Source organism: Pseudorca crassidens, chromosome 5 (genome assembly GCF_039906515.1).
Source record: "Pseudorca crassidens isolate mPseCra1 chromosome 5, mPseCra1.hap1, whole genome shotgun sequence".
NCBI classification, from domain to species: Eukaryota; Metazoa; Chordata; class Mammalia; order Artiodactyla; family Delphinidae; genus Pseudorca; species Pseudorca crassidens.
The window spans coordinates 121,511,516-121,529,880 of NC_090300.1; the positions used below are offsets into that span (position 1 = coordinate 121,511,516).

The window sequence follows — 18,365 nt, forward strand, 5'->3', positions numbered from 1 at the left end:
TGTGGGAGTTTATACGTGCACATCTGATTCTGGAGGGATTTCCTTTTCTCTTTCTTCTCCCTTTTGCCTGGGATCACAGATCTTGCACATATCTAAGATATTCATCGGGCAAGTGTTCAACTATAAGAGAGCATCTTGACTCCAGGTGAATTCCCTGGCTTGAGATTATTCTAGAGGGGAAATTGGCCAAGTACAAGCGGCCAAGTAAAGTCTCCAACCAAAGGAGCCAAGAGCAGCCCAGGCCTTGAGGAATCTCAAGTGGTGGCAAAGGAGCTTAAGGCCAAGGATTAGGAGTATAGTGAAATCATAAATAAAATAAGGGTTTTGACTTTGTAAAAATCAAAAATACATTGTGGTTAGAAAGCAAAGTGGATCAGGGTATGTGGATTAAGGCAGACTAAGGCTATAAATACTAGAGTGCCTGTGGTTGGCAGCTTTCTAAGATCATTACCCCAAATCCCTATACTCTGGTTTACATGCCTTGTATAATTTTCTCCTGGAGTGCAGTCAGAATCTGTAATTAGGGTGACATATCAATCTTGTGATTAGGTTCCATTGTATGGCAAAGGTGAATGGATTTTACAGATATAATTAAAGTCCCTAATCAGTTGGCTTTGAGTTAATTAACAGGGAAATTATCATGGTTGGGCCTGACCCAATCAAGTGAAGCCTTAAGGCTGGCCTTGAAGAAGTAAGCTGCTGTGTTGTGGAAGCCTATAGAAGGAGCCATTGGGCAATGGAAAGCAGCCTTTAGTTGCTGAGAGTGACCCTGGCCAACAGCTTGAAAGAGAATGGGGATCTCAGTTATACAGCCGCAAGAATGGATTCTACTGAAAACTTAAGGGAGCTTGGAAGTGGATTTTCCCAGTCGAGCCTCCAGATGAGGATGCAGCCAGCAAGACCTTGATTTCACCCATGTGAGGCACTGAGCAAAGAACCAAACTAAAACGTGCCAGATTCCTGACCCATTGGAACTGTGAGATAATAAATCAATTTTGTGGTAAGCTGCTCAATCTATGCAATTTTTTATGTGGCAACAGAAAACTAACACAGGGCCAAAGGTCACAGTGTGTGTGTGTGTGTGTGTGTGTGTGTGTGTGTGTGTGTGTGTGTGCATACTGTGTGCCCTAGGAGAGCGCAATGGCTTTGAAACATTGGGCAGATCCTCACATGTATTCTTGCTGTTGTTCTATATGCCTTTTGTGCAGTTATCCTTGACTTTAGTTTTATGTCTAAATTGCTCTTTTCCTACCTATTCTATATGCACACCTTCTATAATTAAATTTAATACATGTTTTCTGTTCTTGTCTTAATGCAATGAACTACACAAAGGATTTGCATTTAATGTCTTTTGTACTCACAGGTGGAGTTCTAAACCCCTAAACCCCGCAAATGCTTTTCTGCTTTGAATCACAAGTTGCACTTATAAACGGAATAAGGAGAAGAAATTAGAGGCTGGCTATAGTGAGATTTAAAGTTCCTAGGGGAGTAGTAAACTGAATAGAAAACCTGCAGTTTGTGTGTGTAATCACACAGACCATTGAGATATGGGTGTTATTGTTTAGTTAGCCCAAAATTATATAGAAGCCTTAGCAATTTTATTTGGGTGATTTCAGAGCACAGAGTGGTATATATCTGTATCATGAGATTGCAGTTTGAATAAAAATACACAACAAGATAGACTCAGAACACTCTATTACATTGCTTGTAGTGCTATCACCAAAGTCTCCCATTTCATACAAAGACAGATGGACAACAAATGTCCTTCTGTTCTTGGTACAGAGCTCAAATTGAATGGGATTTATCAGGATGTCACATCTAATCCCTCTTCTTAAGGTGCTCTGACTGTTAGTTTTGGCTGGCAAGAGAAGGGGAACCAAATGATTAAGTGCTGGACGACAGGGTTCCTAGGTTAAAAAAGTTTTAAAGTAAGTTCTATTGTCTTGTATTTTCATATGCCTTTCTAAGCATAAACATTTCTAATTGATATCAGTGGATCTGAATTATGAATTAATCTAAATAGCCAACCCTTTCTCCAAATAAAACCAGAAAGTGTCAACTAAATCTTTAGTAATAGGTGTATCTATGCTTGTTACCCTAAAGAATAAAGCCAGTATTGAAATTTCTAAGTAACACCAATAAAAATGTATTCATGAAGTAGAACATTTTTTATTTTTAAATTCTTATAAAATGCCTTCCCTCCTGGCATGGAATACTCTGCTCATGAAAGTACTTGCAAAGCCTCCAGCTGTTCCTCTTCGTTTTTCTCCCATCAATTCCAACTATCATCTTAGAAAGGCACAATAGAATTTTCCTAAATAATCACCAACACATGATGAAATTACTTCTCCAGATCTAAGAGCTCCAGCAAAGAATTTGTAGGGGATTACTATCTCATTTTCAAATAGTGCCCTATTCAGATGTAGTTACAATCACCCTACAGTTAGAGCAATAATTTCTTGTTACCACACATCAGGGGGTCTCTAGTTATCTTAACAACTGTCATGAAATTCTAAAAGAAAAATTAATTTACATTTTGCTCTCATTAAAAAAAAAAAAAGACTAAAATGTACTCTGTTAGAATCTCCTAGGTGGAATTTGAATTTGAGAATTCAAATTGAGAATGGAATTTGAGAATTTCCATTCATAAAGCAATCCCCAGGTATTTCCAATGCAGCTAGTCTGTAGACCAGAGTTTAGAATCACAAAAATTAGGAGCTATGTCAACCTCTCATTGATATGCTAGAGTGTTAATTGTGATATAATTCTTGAAAATAAGCTACTTTAACTAAAAATTAAAAAGACAGTCTTTTGGTCTGAATCCTTGTATTTAACATCTCATTCTCCCAAATTCCTAATGAAATGTCCAAAGGAATTCAGAAATTGTGGAAAATCTGAATCAGCTCTGAAAATCAGGGAAGGAAACCTAACTATTGGGGGAAAAGTCAAGAAATTTCTGCAGAATATATTGCTGTATTGGGACCCTATTGGGAGAATTGCTGGCCAACTCACAATTCATAAACTGACCCTGAGTACAGAGCAGCAGGGCCTGCAGTGAAAATGGACATTATGACAGTGGTAGGAGGCGTGGGGAGGAGGTTGCAAATCTAGAGGTAACAAGAGTGAGATGACTCGGCATAATTTGCTCCCAGTTTACACTTGAACTATAGAGCGAGCCAAGTAGAATGGGGGCAGTGCCACAGCTGGCCTCTAAAGAAAAAGGCCTTACCAGTTAGAGAATAAGGACGTTATCCCAACAAACAAAGAGGGAATAGACTATCTTTGGCATAGGGGCAAGACTACCTGATGTGGCTGCCCTTGGCTTTAATTCACACCCTACTCTTCAGTGGTAATGCCCCTATAATTTGACAATGTAAAACTACAGTAGAGCTAATCCTACCTTCATTTTTTTCTTCTTCTTTCCTTCCTTTTTCTCTCTCTCTTTCCCTTCTTCCCTCTCTCCTCTCTTCCTTGTTCTCCCTTCCTTTTTGGTTAAAATCAAAACAACCTTTCAAAAAAAAAATCACATAAAACTCCAAATATGGACAAGCTTACAGTTTCCATCACCAATTATTTATCCAATCACTGTCTCATTCTCCATCCCTCCCACGTATGCTTACTTGTCAGAATAAGCAAAGAGAAAATTATAAAAATTCAGTAGTTCAAAAAAAGGGAATTAAGCTGAACAGGCAGAAAAAAATATTCCCTTAAAATGGCTTTATTAATAAAAGCCAGGAAAAACTATAGAAAATCTCTAATATGTATTTCCTAAAAGATTCAAGAGGACACTTTTTCTATTAAGTATAAAAGCATGAAGTCATATAAAAGATATAATCTGAGAGCAGGAAAAGTTGCTTTAAGATGAAAAATATGACCATTAAATGTTCTAATGCAATGGAATTCATAAAGAGAAGATGAGATTCTGTAGAATTAGAATCAATAGATTAGAAAAATAAGCTAGAGAAATCCTTCCAGAACTTCTAGAGAAAATAGACAATGTTGCCAAAGCAATTTAAAATTTTGTAAGACAAATCCAGTAAATCTAAAATAAGTTTTATAAGAAGTCTAGAAGGAAAGACTCAGCAGATGGAACAGCAAAAAGAAAAGAAAAAATGATGGGTGAAGGTGGTCAAAACAATCTTCCACTTATAAAATAAGTAAATTTGGGGGATGTAATGTACAGCATGGTGACTACAGTAAATAATACTCTACTGTATATTTGAAAGTTGCCAAGAGAGTGGATCTTAAAAGTTCTCATTACAAGAAAAAATTTTGAAATTATGTTATGTAGGCTTATTGTGGTGGTCATTCTGCAATATATTTGTATATCAAATCATTATGTTGTACACCTGAAACCAATATAATGTTATGCGTCAAAAGAAAATCATGTAATTCCAAATATAAAGGACATATTTAATTAAAACAGATTTAAACCTGATATATCCTTGTGAAACATTTAAATTTCAGGACTAGAGAAAAAAATTTACATGCATCAACATAGTGCAGGGGGGTGGATGGCAGGGACTGGGTGGACAAAAACTTGAACAGTCACTTCACAAAATAAGTAATTTACAAAAGGAAAATGTGAACTGTCAAGTTGGCTTCAAGCTTTTCTGCAATACTAAATGTCAGAGGTTCATGGAGCAATGTCTTCAGAGTTTCAGAAAATCATTCTATGATCCAAGAATTCCATATCCAATCAAGCTGATACCCATACAAGAGAGAAGAAAATACAAAGCATAATACCTCTGTAGACTTCCAGAAAAATTACAAAAAGAAAGTGACAGCTCATGGAGACAAAATCAAGATCAGAAAGCTAAGAAGGGAGAAGACAGAAGAAGGTAATAATCAGAAACAGTGATTTCAGAGTGGTTACCATGTGCCAAATACTTTATATTTGTTTTTACAGGTAAAATCCATAATGAATTTGTGAAAGGTGTGAACTTTTATGTGCTATATACCAAGGCACTACCAAAAACAAAAACACAGCAAAATCTAATGGAAGAATGTAAAATTGACAAAAAGTAATCACAGTAAGAAACATTTAATGTTTTCTCAGTTTTTGGTCATTCAAGACAAAAGTTTAGTATGTAAAACAATTGATATAGTTAATATGTTTATTTAGTAGGTAAAAATATGAAAATAATAATATAGTAATATAGAACTATGTACAAAGGAAAGTGGTTAAGGACATTGCCTAAAGAGCTGTACAACCTGGGTACCAAATGTGTTTCCCCCACTTAGCTAGCTGGATTTGGGGCAATATACTTGCCATCTCTCTGCCTCAGTTTTCTCATTACAAAGTGAAGGATATAATTGTGTGATGATTAAATAAATTTATACATATGAAATACTCAAGACATAATAAGCACCTATTTAGTACTCAGTCAATACTAACTGCTATAATAACAACTAATGATGATATATACAGAATTTTGAACTTTACCTATAGAGAATATTCTTTCTTTTCAAATGTCTTGGGGATATTTACAAGAAAATAATAATATAATATGCCAAAAAATTCAGTAAATTATTGAAGGTAGAAATTGTGTGAATTACATAGATGTGCACAAAAATTTTACTAGTAAAAAGTAAAGATGCAAAAAAAAAAAAAAAATCAGACTACAGAGAAACTTTAAAACGCCCTCCTAATTAACTCCTGAGTTAAAAGAAGAAATTGAAGTGCACCTTTAAATTCTCTAGAATATAACCAAGTATATATCTATATATCAAACCTAAGTGATCATGGTAAAACAATAAAACTTTTAAAATAAAACAATGAAAAACATCTTTGTGGCTTTAGAATAAGCAAAGATTTTTAAACAAGAAATAAAAACACCTCTTCAAAGGAAAAAAAGTGACTGGACAATATTCAGATTAAGAACTGTGTGCGTCAAAAAGATACCATTGAGAGAGTGAATAAAAACCTACAGAGAGGGTTTCCCTGGTGGCGCAGTGGTTGAGAGTCTGCCTGCCGATGCAGGGGACACGGGTTCATGTCCCGGTCCAGGAAGATCCCATATGCCACGGAGTGGCTAGGCCCGTGAGCCATGGCCGCTGAGCCTGCGCGTCTGGAGCCTGTGCAAAACCTACAGACAGGGAGAAGATATTCACAATACACATATGTAACAAAAACTTCATATACAGAAAAAACTTTTAAAAATCAGTAAGAGAATACAAACAAAAAAATGGACAAAAACTTGAACAGTCACTTCACAAAAGAAGGTATCTAAATGGCCAAGAATCTATGAAAAAGTACTTTGTTAGTCAACAGAAAAATGCAAATTAAATCTATAATATGAAACCACTGCACCCTTACCAGAATGGCTAAAATTAAAAAGAACAATCAATACCAAATTTGGGCAAGGATATGGAGTAACCAAATATCCCACCCATCGCGGTCAGAGTAAAACTGGTAAAACACGTTTGGATAACTGGCAGTATCTAGTAATGCTGAATATATATATTCCAGGTATATTCCTAACAGACATGCATGCATGCTCACCAAAACATGTCTACTAGAATGTTCATAGCAGCACTATTTATGATACCCTATAATTAGAAATGACCCAAATGTCCCGAATGGATAAACTAATTATGAGGTATTCACAGAATGAAATACTGTATAGCAATAAGAATGAATAAATTATAACTACACATAGCAATACAGCTGAAGCTCATAAATAATGTGGAGCCAAAGATGTCACCTAAAAGACTACAAACTGCATATTCCATTTATATAAAGTACAAGAAAGGAAACAATCTATGCTGTTAAGAGTTAAGATTCCAGCTCCTCCTGAGAGGGTTGTGACTAGAAGGGAGGGTTCTGAGAAGCTGGAATAGTCTATTTCTTGATCTGGGCACAGGTCACACAGGTTTACTCAGTTAGGGCTGGTTATATGAGCATATTCAGTTTGTAAAAATTTGTTGAGCTTTATACCCATGGTATGTGCACATTTCTCCAGGTATAATAATTACCCTTCAATAAAATATTTTAAAAATCTTATGGGATCAGGTCAAAAGTATACTCATAGGAAAATACAGAGCATTTTATGCATAACAAAAAATATCACTTGAGTATAAAAAAGAACAAAATGAAACTAGGAAGTAGAAGCAGAAAGAAGAATTAATAGAGATGAAGAACCTTATTTAAATTAATTATAAAATATTAAAATGCAAAATTGATAAATAAATCTAAGCATTAGTTCTTTGAAAAGACCAACAAGATAAGCAAAGTTCTGGACAAGTTAAATGGAGGGGAAAAAGAAAGAAAAAGAGGCAAAACCTAAATTTGAAACACACCAAAGTAGACTGTGGGTATTTTACAGATAAGTTTTCTCAACTTTGGCACTGTTTACATTAGGGCCAGATAATTCGTCTCTATATAGCCAAGAGTTTTTTGAAAATGAAGTGTGCTTTGCTCTATTAGATAATAGAAATAATAGAAAAATAATTTAAATAGTGTAGAATGAGTACAGGAAGAGCAGGCAGATCAAACAACATAAAACCCAGAAAAAGACTCAAATATTTATAGAAATTTAATACATGTTAAAAGTTACCTTTCAATTCCAGTAGAGAAAAGAAAGATTCTTCGATAAATATTTGAAGATTTAGGTACAAGAAATGTTTGTTGAAATACTATTCGCACATGAAAAATAGGAAACAAGTAAAGTGCCTAAGATTTTAAAATTTGTTCTATAAATTATGATACATTTATGCAATTAATATGTTCAGCCATTTAATGTTACTGTAGAAGAGTATTTAAATCTACAGCAAAATGATTATTATATAATAATAATTATATATATTATATACTATATATATTATATATATTATATATATTATATATAATATATATTATATATATTATAATAATAATTATTATAATATATAATAATAATTATATAATGTTAATCAAAAACGAAACATTTTACCCTGTGAGGTTTTATTTTTGTATTCTGTCTGGCATGTGAGTAAGAGTGGAGAGAAGACCAGAAGGATATACACTAACTGAAATATTAAGATTAGTTATCTCTATATAGTAGAATTTCCATTGATTTTTATTTTCTTCTGTGAATTCTCCATATTTTCTAACTGTCAATATAAAAATATATCATTTTCTTAACAACCAAAAGCAAAGAGATAGAGAAGGCAAAGCATACACAAAAAATTAATCTGTAACACTAAACCTCCTGAAAAACATTGATGAGTGCCTTCTGATGACCATTTTCATCAGTAGAACTAGCCAACTTACCCACCTGGACAAAAGCTCTGTTTTCTGACTAGTGTTGATCCCTGTATATGGAACCTTCCCTCCACCCCTAAGCACCAGCTGTCAACATCCCATTCAAAAACTCAAAAGCCAGTGAAAAGGAAGATACATCAGTAGTTGATAAGTACATGAAAAAGATATAACTTAAAACATAGTAAACCATAATTCAAAAAGAGTCATGTAACAAAATGTTCATTGCAGCTCTATTTACAATAGCCCAGAGATGGAAACAACCTAAGTGTCCATCATTGGATGAATGGATAAAGAAGATGTGGCACATATATACAATGGAATATTACTCAGCCATTAAAAGAAACGAAATTGAGCTATTTGTAATGAGGTGGATAGACCTAGAGTCTGTCATACAGAGTGAAGTAAGTCAGAAAGAAAAAGACAAATACCGTATGCTAACACATATATATGGAATCTAAAAAATAAATAAATAAATAAAAAGGTCATGAAGAACCTAGGGGCAAGATGGGAATAAAGACATAGACCTACTAGAGAATGGACTTGAGGATATGGGGAGGGGGAAACGTAAGCTGTGACAAAGCGAGAGAGGCATGGACATATATACACTACCAAATGTAAGGTAGATAGCTAGTGGGAAGCAGCTGCATAGCACAGGAGATCAGCTCGGTGCTTTGTGACCACCTAGAGGGGTGGGATAGGGAGGGTGGGAGGGAGGGAGACGCAAGAGGGAAGAGATATGGGAACATATGTATATGTATAACTGATTCACTTTGTTATAAAGCAGAAACTAACACACCGTTGTAAAACAATTATACTCCAATAAAGATGTAAAAAAAAAATATAAAAAAACACAGCAAAATAATGCAATATACAAACTAGGATATTTAAAATTAATAAAACTGGCAGCACCAAAAACTGGTGAGGATCTAGGGCCTCCAGAATCCTTATATACTGCTGATGGCAGGATAAAATGGTACTTTAGGAAAATAGTTGGCAATTTCTGATAAAGTTAACACATCTGACCTATGACCCAACAGTTCCACCAGGTATTACCCAAAAGAATTGAAAGCATACTGTTTGATTCCACTTATACAAGGTAGCTAGAATAGTCAAATTCATAGAGTCAGAAAGTACATTGGTAGATGCCAGGGGCCAGGGGGTGGGGAGCTGAGGAGGGGGAATGGGGAGTTAGTGTTTAATGGGGACAGTTTCAGTTTAGGAAGGTGAAAAATTCGGGAGATGGATGATAGTGAGAGTTGCACAACAATGTGAATGTACTTAGTGCCACTGAACTGTACAGTTAAATATGGTTAAAATAGTATGTTTTATATTATGTGACTTTTACCACACAAAAAAAATTTTTAAAGCATATTGTACAAAAGGATTTGTACAAGAAAGCTTACAGCACCTAGATTCATTCATGTTAAAAATCAGAAACCATTAAACATCCATCAACAAGATAATAGATAAATAAATTGTGATACATTAATAAAATGGAATACTATTCAGGAATAAAAAGGAATGAACTATTGATATACACAACAATGTGGATGAACTTCAAGAACATTCTGCTGAGCAAAAGAAGACAGACACAAGAGAGTATTGGCTGTATTATTCCATTCAGGTGAAGTTCAAGACCAGACAAAACTCATCTACAGTGAAAGAAATTGAAAGAGCAGTTTCTTCTGGTAGGAGGTACGAAGGTGGCCTGGGAAGGAGCACAAGAACTTCCTGGGTGACGGCAGCATTCTATAAGTGTGTGGGTTACATAGTGTGATTCATACATGTGTCAAAATACATTGAACTGTAACACTTAAGCTCTTCTTATTTATCTTTATGTAAAATACACCTCAATAAAAATAAATATTAAGAGGTAAAGAGAAAAAGGCCAATAACATCCTGATACCTTTCCTGATTCCCATTTGGGATTTGATCTTTCTCCTGTAAGGCTCCGTATCTAAGCTCTTCCCTTGTCCTTCTCTCCCACATTAGTTTAAATGCTTTCTTCAGGCAGGAACTGGGTCTTGATTCTTTTTTTTTTTTTTTTTTTTAATCCAATGTATGTCTAGCATGGTATTTTACACAATGGAACTTAATAAATATTTTTGGATGATCTCAGTGATCCAATGAAGAGAAGAATGTGACAGCACTTACTAGTAGTGGCTCAAACATGTCTCAACTTTCACCGTTCAAAGTGAATACATTCATACCAGTCCTGAGCTACAAGCATCCTCAAGATCGCATTGCATTCCAGGGATCTACAGGTTTTTCTGGAGACTGTGCTTTTGGACGGACAAAGCCACTGTTGTTCAGACACACACACACACACCAAATGATTCTCTTCCACGTTGCAGTCTGCTGAACCCATGAAAAATCCTCTAACTATTACCCTGTGAATTCCCTTATCTCCTAGACTGATGGTGGACAGCAGAGCATATTCACCAAACTGGGGCAGGGGCGAGGCACTGAAGCAGTTCAGAACATGACCCCCCAAATATGCTGCTCTGTCACATTGATTATTTTGAGTTAAAGACACTTGAAAAAACAGCAAATACAAGAATAATTATCTGACTTTTAAGAAAAAAAGCAGGAGATGTAATCCCCATGTGAAAGATGTCCTCCTGGTACCAGAAAGAAAGTAACGCTCTTATCATCAAGGATAAGAAGTTGAGACCTGGAGAGTTCTATACAAATAGACTTTGTTAAAATACTTCTCTTCCTTTAGTTTCCCCACATAATTCAGTCACTTTTCCACAATTGCCTCTCTTTGTTCAACCTAATACAAAAGCAAGCAGCAAACACCCATTTCTTCGTGTTTTCATTCCTTATGAAGGCTGCCACGTCATGTAAAACTTGCATTAAATAAATTTGTACACATTTCTCCTGTTGATCTATCTTATGTCAATTTAACTCTCGGGACCAGCCAAAAAAAACCCAAGAGTGTAAGAGTGTAGAGATAAAAGTTCACCTATCCTACAGCGCTATTATTCCTGCCCTTCCCACACCTAGATGCTGGCATATACTACTGCAGGCCCAGGCGACACCCAACTGGTAGAGTAAACACACTGTTCACAACATGTGGATCTGATAGGTTCTGTAAATGCTACCATACGGTGAATTTTTATATTGGAACTTCTTAAATTATTTCCCAGTAAAATTTGGAGAAATAGTTTTATTTGAAAACATTCAGCTCCCAAACAAATATACAATCAACAATTTCTACTAAAGCATGTAACTGAAGAAAAATAACCACTCTATTAATGATACATCATTAATATTAAAAATAGCTTCAAAATAGAAACTTAAATGTAAACATAGTAGGAACTAATGTCAATTTTGAGAGATAGTTCTGTGGAAAAAGCAGAGGTAAGCCTCAAATCTTTCACCCTTTGGATACTTATACTAACCTTCTAATGCCCTAATACTTCTAAATTTTTGTCCCACATCATTGTTTTAAAGGATCTTACTGTATTCCACTTAGTAAAGTTTCCTTTCATTGTCAAATCTCTGATATAATGAGATCAAACTCAAAATGTTTACATAATCTATTACTCCAATCAAATTTTGATGTTTTTATTTCCCATCACTTCCTTTGCTTCTGCTTTGTGGCCCTGTAGCCTCAATGAGTTTTAATTAGCCTTTCTTGTTTTTTCCTATTTTCATTCACTAAATTAGAAACAATTCTGAAAAGCATTTTAGAAGTTATTGCTTATGAAAAGAAACTATTAGAACATGACCCCCATTTTTATTGCTATTGGTACCAAGAGCCAGAAAATTCTTTTGACTCTCTCCGCTGCCTCAACACCCATGTCCCAACTTGGCAGCCCTAATTCTGCAATGTGTTCAGGATCCACTACTTGTTCTGCTCTAACCCTGCTGGGATTGCTACTCAGGCCTTCATTGCTCTTTGCAGGGGCTTCTATAACTTACCCATGGACCTCCTTGCTAGTAGGCTCCTTCTCAGTCCAATCCAAACCTCAGCCTGAATGACCTTTCTAGAACACTCATCGATCATCCCATTCATCCACCTACAGAAGAAAGTTAGAAATCCTGAGAATCACCTTCAAAGCCTGTGACCCCAGCCTAACCTTCCAACCTTACTTGAGTTTGCCACTCCCTGCCTGCCACACCAAACCCCATCCATCTCAGAAAACAGAGGACATTTTGAAGAAGTGCTTCTGATGAAACCACTTAAGCACCCGGGACATTTGTCCACTGTTGTTTTGATACTACTGCAAATTTTACAATGATACCACATTTTCCACCCATTTGTTTTTCATCCCAATATCTCTGACCTTTTTAAGTAATAGCAAATCTTTCAACTGTAATTTCTTTTTAAACACCAAGGAGTATTAAACCTCCTTCATGCAAACACATTATCACCCTTGAAACTTGTGTGGCCCGCAGCCCATCCTTATCCTTTTGAAGAGAAACATGTGGTTTCACTCTTATTTCATCTGTTTAATATGTCCTACACTGTTAAATAGAGTTCTTCTTCCAAATGACCTATATGCTTTCATACATTTCTCTTTTTTTGCTTATGATATTATCTCTGCTTGAGAATTCCTTGATAGTCTTCTCCACCTAACTGAATCCTATAGTTTATTCAAGATGAAGAATACCATTATATTCTATCTCTTTGGCATATGGATTATTTGGAACTAAAGACAGTTGAGAACCAGCAGACACAGAGAAAGCTCTTTGCCTCCCCCTAACTTCCAGAAAAAATAAAGTATGAACTTCCCCTTTTGTAAAGGAAATTTACATTTATAAAGGAAATTTCTATTTGTAGAGATGTCTCCAAACCAGAAAGAGAGCTACTTCCAGGAGACAACTCACCACCCCAGAGACTCTTATCTGCATAACAATAGGCCCCTTATTTACCAGACATCTCCCCCTCTCCCCTCCTCATAACTTGCCTCCCTCACCAGCAGCCCCAAACCCTTCTTCCTTTGTTTAACCTAAGTTGGTATATAAGCCTCAAGCATCTGACAGCCTCCTAGAGCCAAATTTGTCTTTGTGAATTCTCATGCACCTACAGGTATTTAAAACTATTTTTTCTTGTTAGTCTGTGTTTATCTTTGCCTCCCGGTATACACAGGAGTATTGTTTTCCTCTCCCGTTGCGGAGCACAGGCTCCAGACCGCAGACCCAGCGGCCATGGCTCACGGGCTCAGCCTCTCCACGGCATGTGGGATCTTCCCGGACCGGGGCACGAACCCACGTCCCCTGCATCGGCAGGCGGACTCTCAGCCACTGCGCCACCAGGGAAGCCTGTTAGTCTGTGTTTAATCAGTTTGCTCTTTTGGGCCCCAGCCTTGAACCTAGGAAGGTGGAAGAAGAGGGATTTTTCTCCCCACGAAGGCCCACCCCAAACATGTCTTCTTCTTCAAAATGCTTTCCTCTTGATGTTCCTAGCACATCACTTCATACATGAGTAGGAAGTTGAATATACTTAATCTGTTCACAATTACGACTAATAGAGGTTCAAAAGTGAAGCTATATCAAGACTCTAGAAGTAAAAGTTTTAAGGTTAAATAGTCCACTTTTGTTCCCAATTTGTAAAGTACTCAAGTTTTCATCCGGTCTTTCTTTACATCCCTATTGCCCTTAGTGACTGCTCCCTTGAAACATCTAACATACATCTCGTCTCTCACCTTACACAAAAGCAGATATAATCCATTTGTGACTTTTCAGGCCCTGGATAATAATCATTAAGGGTTGTTGAACAGTGAAGGAAGGAAGGAAGCATAACCCAGCAGGACCCTATGGGGCCTTTCCAGGACAGACCCCTCCCCCATATCCTCTGCTTTAGCTCCTCTCTGAAGTACCTAGATAATAGTATCTGATGCACATTTTCTGAGTCGTTTTACAGATGCTAAAACCCCCACTAAATGGAAGAAATTAACAACTTGAAAACGGAGAGCAGGTAGCCCCCCGACCTACTGGAGCCTACAGATTGATCATGTTAACCCCTGTGACACTGCCCTGTTACCTCACCATCAACCAATCAGAGAACTGTGTGAGCGGATCTCACACCCTGGGACCCCACTCCCTCACCTTGCCCTTAAAAATGTTTTCCTGAAACCCATCAGGGAGTTTGGGTTTTTGGAGCACTAGCTGTTCTGACTCCTTATAGGCACCAAAGCTGCACTTTCCTTCATCACCACCCGGTGTATTGGCTTTACTGCAAGCTGGTGAGCTGACCTGACCCAAGTTTGGTTCAGTAACAGAAGGAAGGGAGGAAGGAAGGAAGGGAGGAATGGAGGGAGGGAGGGAGGAAGAAAGAAAGAAATTGTAAATGAAAAATGGAGAAACTGTTGGGGAGGAGAAAGTGTCCCTACACCCTCTCAGGGTCTCTGGCTGGGTCTGAAAATTAAACTGACAAAGACAGATTAACAGGAGAAAAAGATACAGATATATTTAATCTAAGTTTGACATCACATGGGATCCTTCATAACAAGAAGAAGACTCAAAGAAACAGACCTGAGTATTTCATGCTACGTTTTACCAAGAGTAGACAGTCATAGAGGAGTATGATGGGTTAGGGGAGGTCAGATGACCTTCCTGCTTCTCCTGTTTTCTCAAACTCCTTAGGCTTGAAATATTCACTATTCCAATAGGCTTCTGTTGGTTACATTGCAGCAAGCATTTGTATATGGAATTGCTCTTTAAAAGCAGGAAATCTGCTTCTTTACCAACACAGGTTTGTAGATTCTCTTTCATTTTCTTGCCTAAAACGTCAGCTCTGTAAATTGTTGTAGCAGCTTAATAAACAAATACTAAGTTGTGATCTCCCTGAGGACACCTATGTCTTATTCGGTGATATTTCTCAAGAACTTCATGACTACTGGGTAGGCAAGCTGGCCTACATTTAATTGAGAATGTATTGTGATTAATTCTCTTTGGACCAGTGGAGCCCTTGCTCTCTTTGTCCATCCACATGGCAAAACTGTGGGAAGAATAACAATCAGAGAGATCTGAAAATTGCTCATTTGATGTATTTTACTGGTACATGAAAGGACAAAAGCCTAGGAAATCACTCTCTGCATTGAATGCCATTTGCCTCAGATCAATAATATTCAGAAAATGCGTTCACAGGATAAATGAGAATCGTCTTGCCTCCAAACCACAGCACAAAAGGAAAAAAGATATACTGTAATAAGATAACTTTTGTCAGTCACAATGCACTACTTTCAGAAGGCTGTTTTCCATGCCTCCTTAGTTGTTCCTATTACATTCTAGTAACTGCTAAGATTGAGATGTACCAAAGTTAGGTTGAATGTTTAGGAAACACGGACTTAGGTGGTCTTATGATTTGTTAACTTATTAAAAGGCATGTTATTTCCTGGACAAACTAAATGAGAACACTGACATCTCCTTATATTTTTAAAGTTCTGTGGTTCATTTGTCAAACTGTAGTACATACCAGACTCAAAACCTCCCTCACTTCTTTCTTACCCCATGCCTGGTTTTAATCTCAGATTTAAGTTTAGATGGTGAATTGCCTTAGAAGGCTGGTAAATTAGTTTTAATGTTTCTTAAACACCAAATACGAGTGGATCATTCTGCTAGATGCTTTACGTATTCTACCCAATTTAGCCCTTAAACAACCATTCTGAGGCCTATGTTTTTGTTTCTATTTATACTTGAGGAAACTAAATATTAAGCAACCCAGTAACCACGGGCCCACCTCACTTACCCCCATCAACCCCGCCAAACAAATCTGAGGTTGCCTATTAGAAGCCCCATCAGAGTTCATGATCTTTCCATTGTTCCAGACCTTTCCATTGTATCCAACCCATGGCAGTTTTAAATGGCATCCTCTTTATAAAACAGGGTCAGACTGGGTTTTCTCCACCTACCCGCCCCATCTCCCCCAAAATTGTACAATCTGAAAGCAATTTTTCTTATTCCTTCAATCTCCCAGATGAACCAACCTCAAAATAGGTCCAACCAAGAGCCACTTGGTCTAGTGAAAAGTTTGGTACCAGCTGAGGAATTACAGGATCTGAGTTCCCGCCACCCCTGACTCTAACTGGCCGTGTAACCTGTGCCCAATTAGTCAACTCCTCTAAGCCTCACATTCCTCATCTTTAAATAAGAAGGTTAACCATCCAGTTCCACAGGATATTTTTGTCTGATTTATAATGGAATTTCTAAGAGAGTAGGTATATTTTATGTTTCTTTTAAATTAGCATTTAATCAGTAAACTGCAAAGTAGTTTGCCCACAACCTTAAAAAATGACAGCACAGTCTCTCAACCACACTCTAATGTCATTTGGATTTTGTCCTCCCACAAATCCCTTTTTTTAAAAAGAACGAAATAGAGACACAGATGTAGAGAACAAACGTATGGACACCAAAGGGGGAAAGCGGCGGGTGGTGATGGGATGAAATTGGGAAATTGGGATTGACATATATACACTAATATGTATAAAATACGTAACTAATAAGAACCTGCTGTATAAAAATAAATAAATAATTTTTTTTAAAAAAAGAATACAATGATTTAAAAAACTCATTAATGTGTTTTTGTTTATTATTTGGCATTTCAAATGTGCTGTTCCTATATTGAAATACCAATATCCAAAGCCGACTGAAAGAGAGTGGATTCTTTGAGATGTTCCAAGTCGAGCAGCACCTTAATGATCAGACAGTAATAAGTCGGGATGACAGCGCTGCCCATGGTGCATTTCATGGTGCGAATGGTACGGACTTAGCAGAGTCCCATTAAATTAATGAGAAGCCCTGGCCTTTTTGGCCAGCAGGAGTGAGCAACATAATGGAGCCATCCAAACACCTTTCCATCCCTAGGAATGAAAGGCGAGATTGAAAGGACAACCAGTTCAGTTCGTGTTTAGCTTTCCACACAATTTATCCCCAAGATCAGGCTGTTACTCCATTTTTCCCTCAGTTGGGTTTTCAAGATCAGCAGCTGCTAAAATAGCCTTTTTAAGGTATTTTAGGTTGTTGACACCCTTGTCTCCTGAATACATAATAAATAAAAGGACCAGGAATCCCTCCAGAACTCTAGCACTGTCCAGTGAAGGTGTCCTTTGAATTGGGATTCATAAAGTGGGCTTTCACTTGATGTTCTGCTTGTTTTTACCATCAGCCAACAAAGGGTCTGCTATAAAAAGGGAGGCATCTCGATTAGTTAAAGGTAAATAAATGAAATGGGAATCTAATTTTGCTTGAGGCAGAATGCCAAAATGGGAGAAATGTTGGATTAGGAATTAGGCGAGTTGTGCTACCAAGAACCTGCGCAGCCAGGAACAACTGATGGCCTCTCTCAAGACCTCAGTCTCTTCGTTGATAAGAGAATTGGTTTGACAATATGATGCATAAATTTTTCCAACATTTTGAAATATATGGCTCTCTTTGAAAATCAAGAGAAATATGGTCAATGAGTAGGTAGCAGATGCTGTTGTTGAAAATAAATATCCCAGGATTTATCTTTTCTTGGGAATAGATCTTCTTCTGTAAATGGGAATAGTATTCTACACTATTTTCCTCTCAGTGAACACACAGACTCGAATCCGTGGAAATTTTATTTATGTATTAAGGGTAGTCACACAGAACATTTTTCATATTGCCACTGTTAGTATTCTTTACCATGACTCATATCACCTGTTAGACAACATTGATCAACTAGTCTTGACACAATTTGTTTTTCTACTTTCTTTAGTCCATAATTTAATTCTCTTAACCACCAGGAACAAATCGTCAGACAACACTTTGAAAGAGTTCATGTCTTATCATTTTTTCAACATAGATCATGCAGTGACTGCATTTCCATTTAGTGAATTAATCCTCTATGTCTTTTCTGATTCCTAATACTGCCTTGCCTCGTCATCCCAATACTCATTAACATCTTACCCAGAGAATGGAAGTTTAAAGAAAACTGTTGAAGATCAAAGATAATTTATGGGTTTGAATAGAAGTTTTAAATTACAGAAACCAGTAACATTAACATTTACATGAAGAAACATATAAGGGATTTCTGGATCTGTATGTTCTACAGACTTCTGACAGAGCTAAAGCCCCAGGAAAATAATAAGATCAAAATTTAATATGCAGTTTCTTTGTAGGTTTTTATAAAAGTCTGCTAAGAAGA

The 18,365-nt window shown here is 36.8% G+C and overlaps 1 long non-coding RNA gene across 1 annotated transcript in view; it reads right to left on the reverse strand.

Annotated features, from left to right (window-relative positions):
• The window catches only part of LOC137224551 (uncharacterized), a 67,927-nt gene that overhangs the window by 39,154 nt on the left and 10,408 nt on the right, over nucleotides 1-18,365 (reverse strand). The window contains exon 2 of the long non-coding RNA XR_010943380.1: nucleotides 5,932-6,089. This is a non-coding gene — a long non-coding RNA (uncharacterized lncRNA). The remainder of the gene's footprint in view (nucleotides 1-5,931; nucleotides 6,090-18,365) is intronic.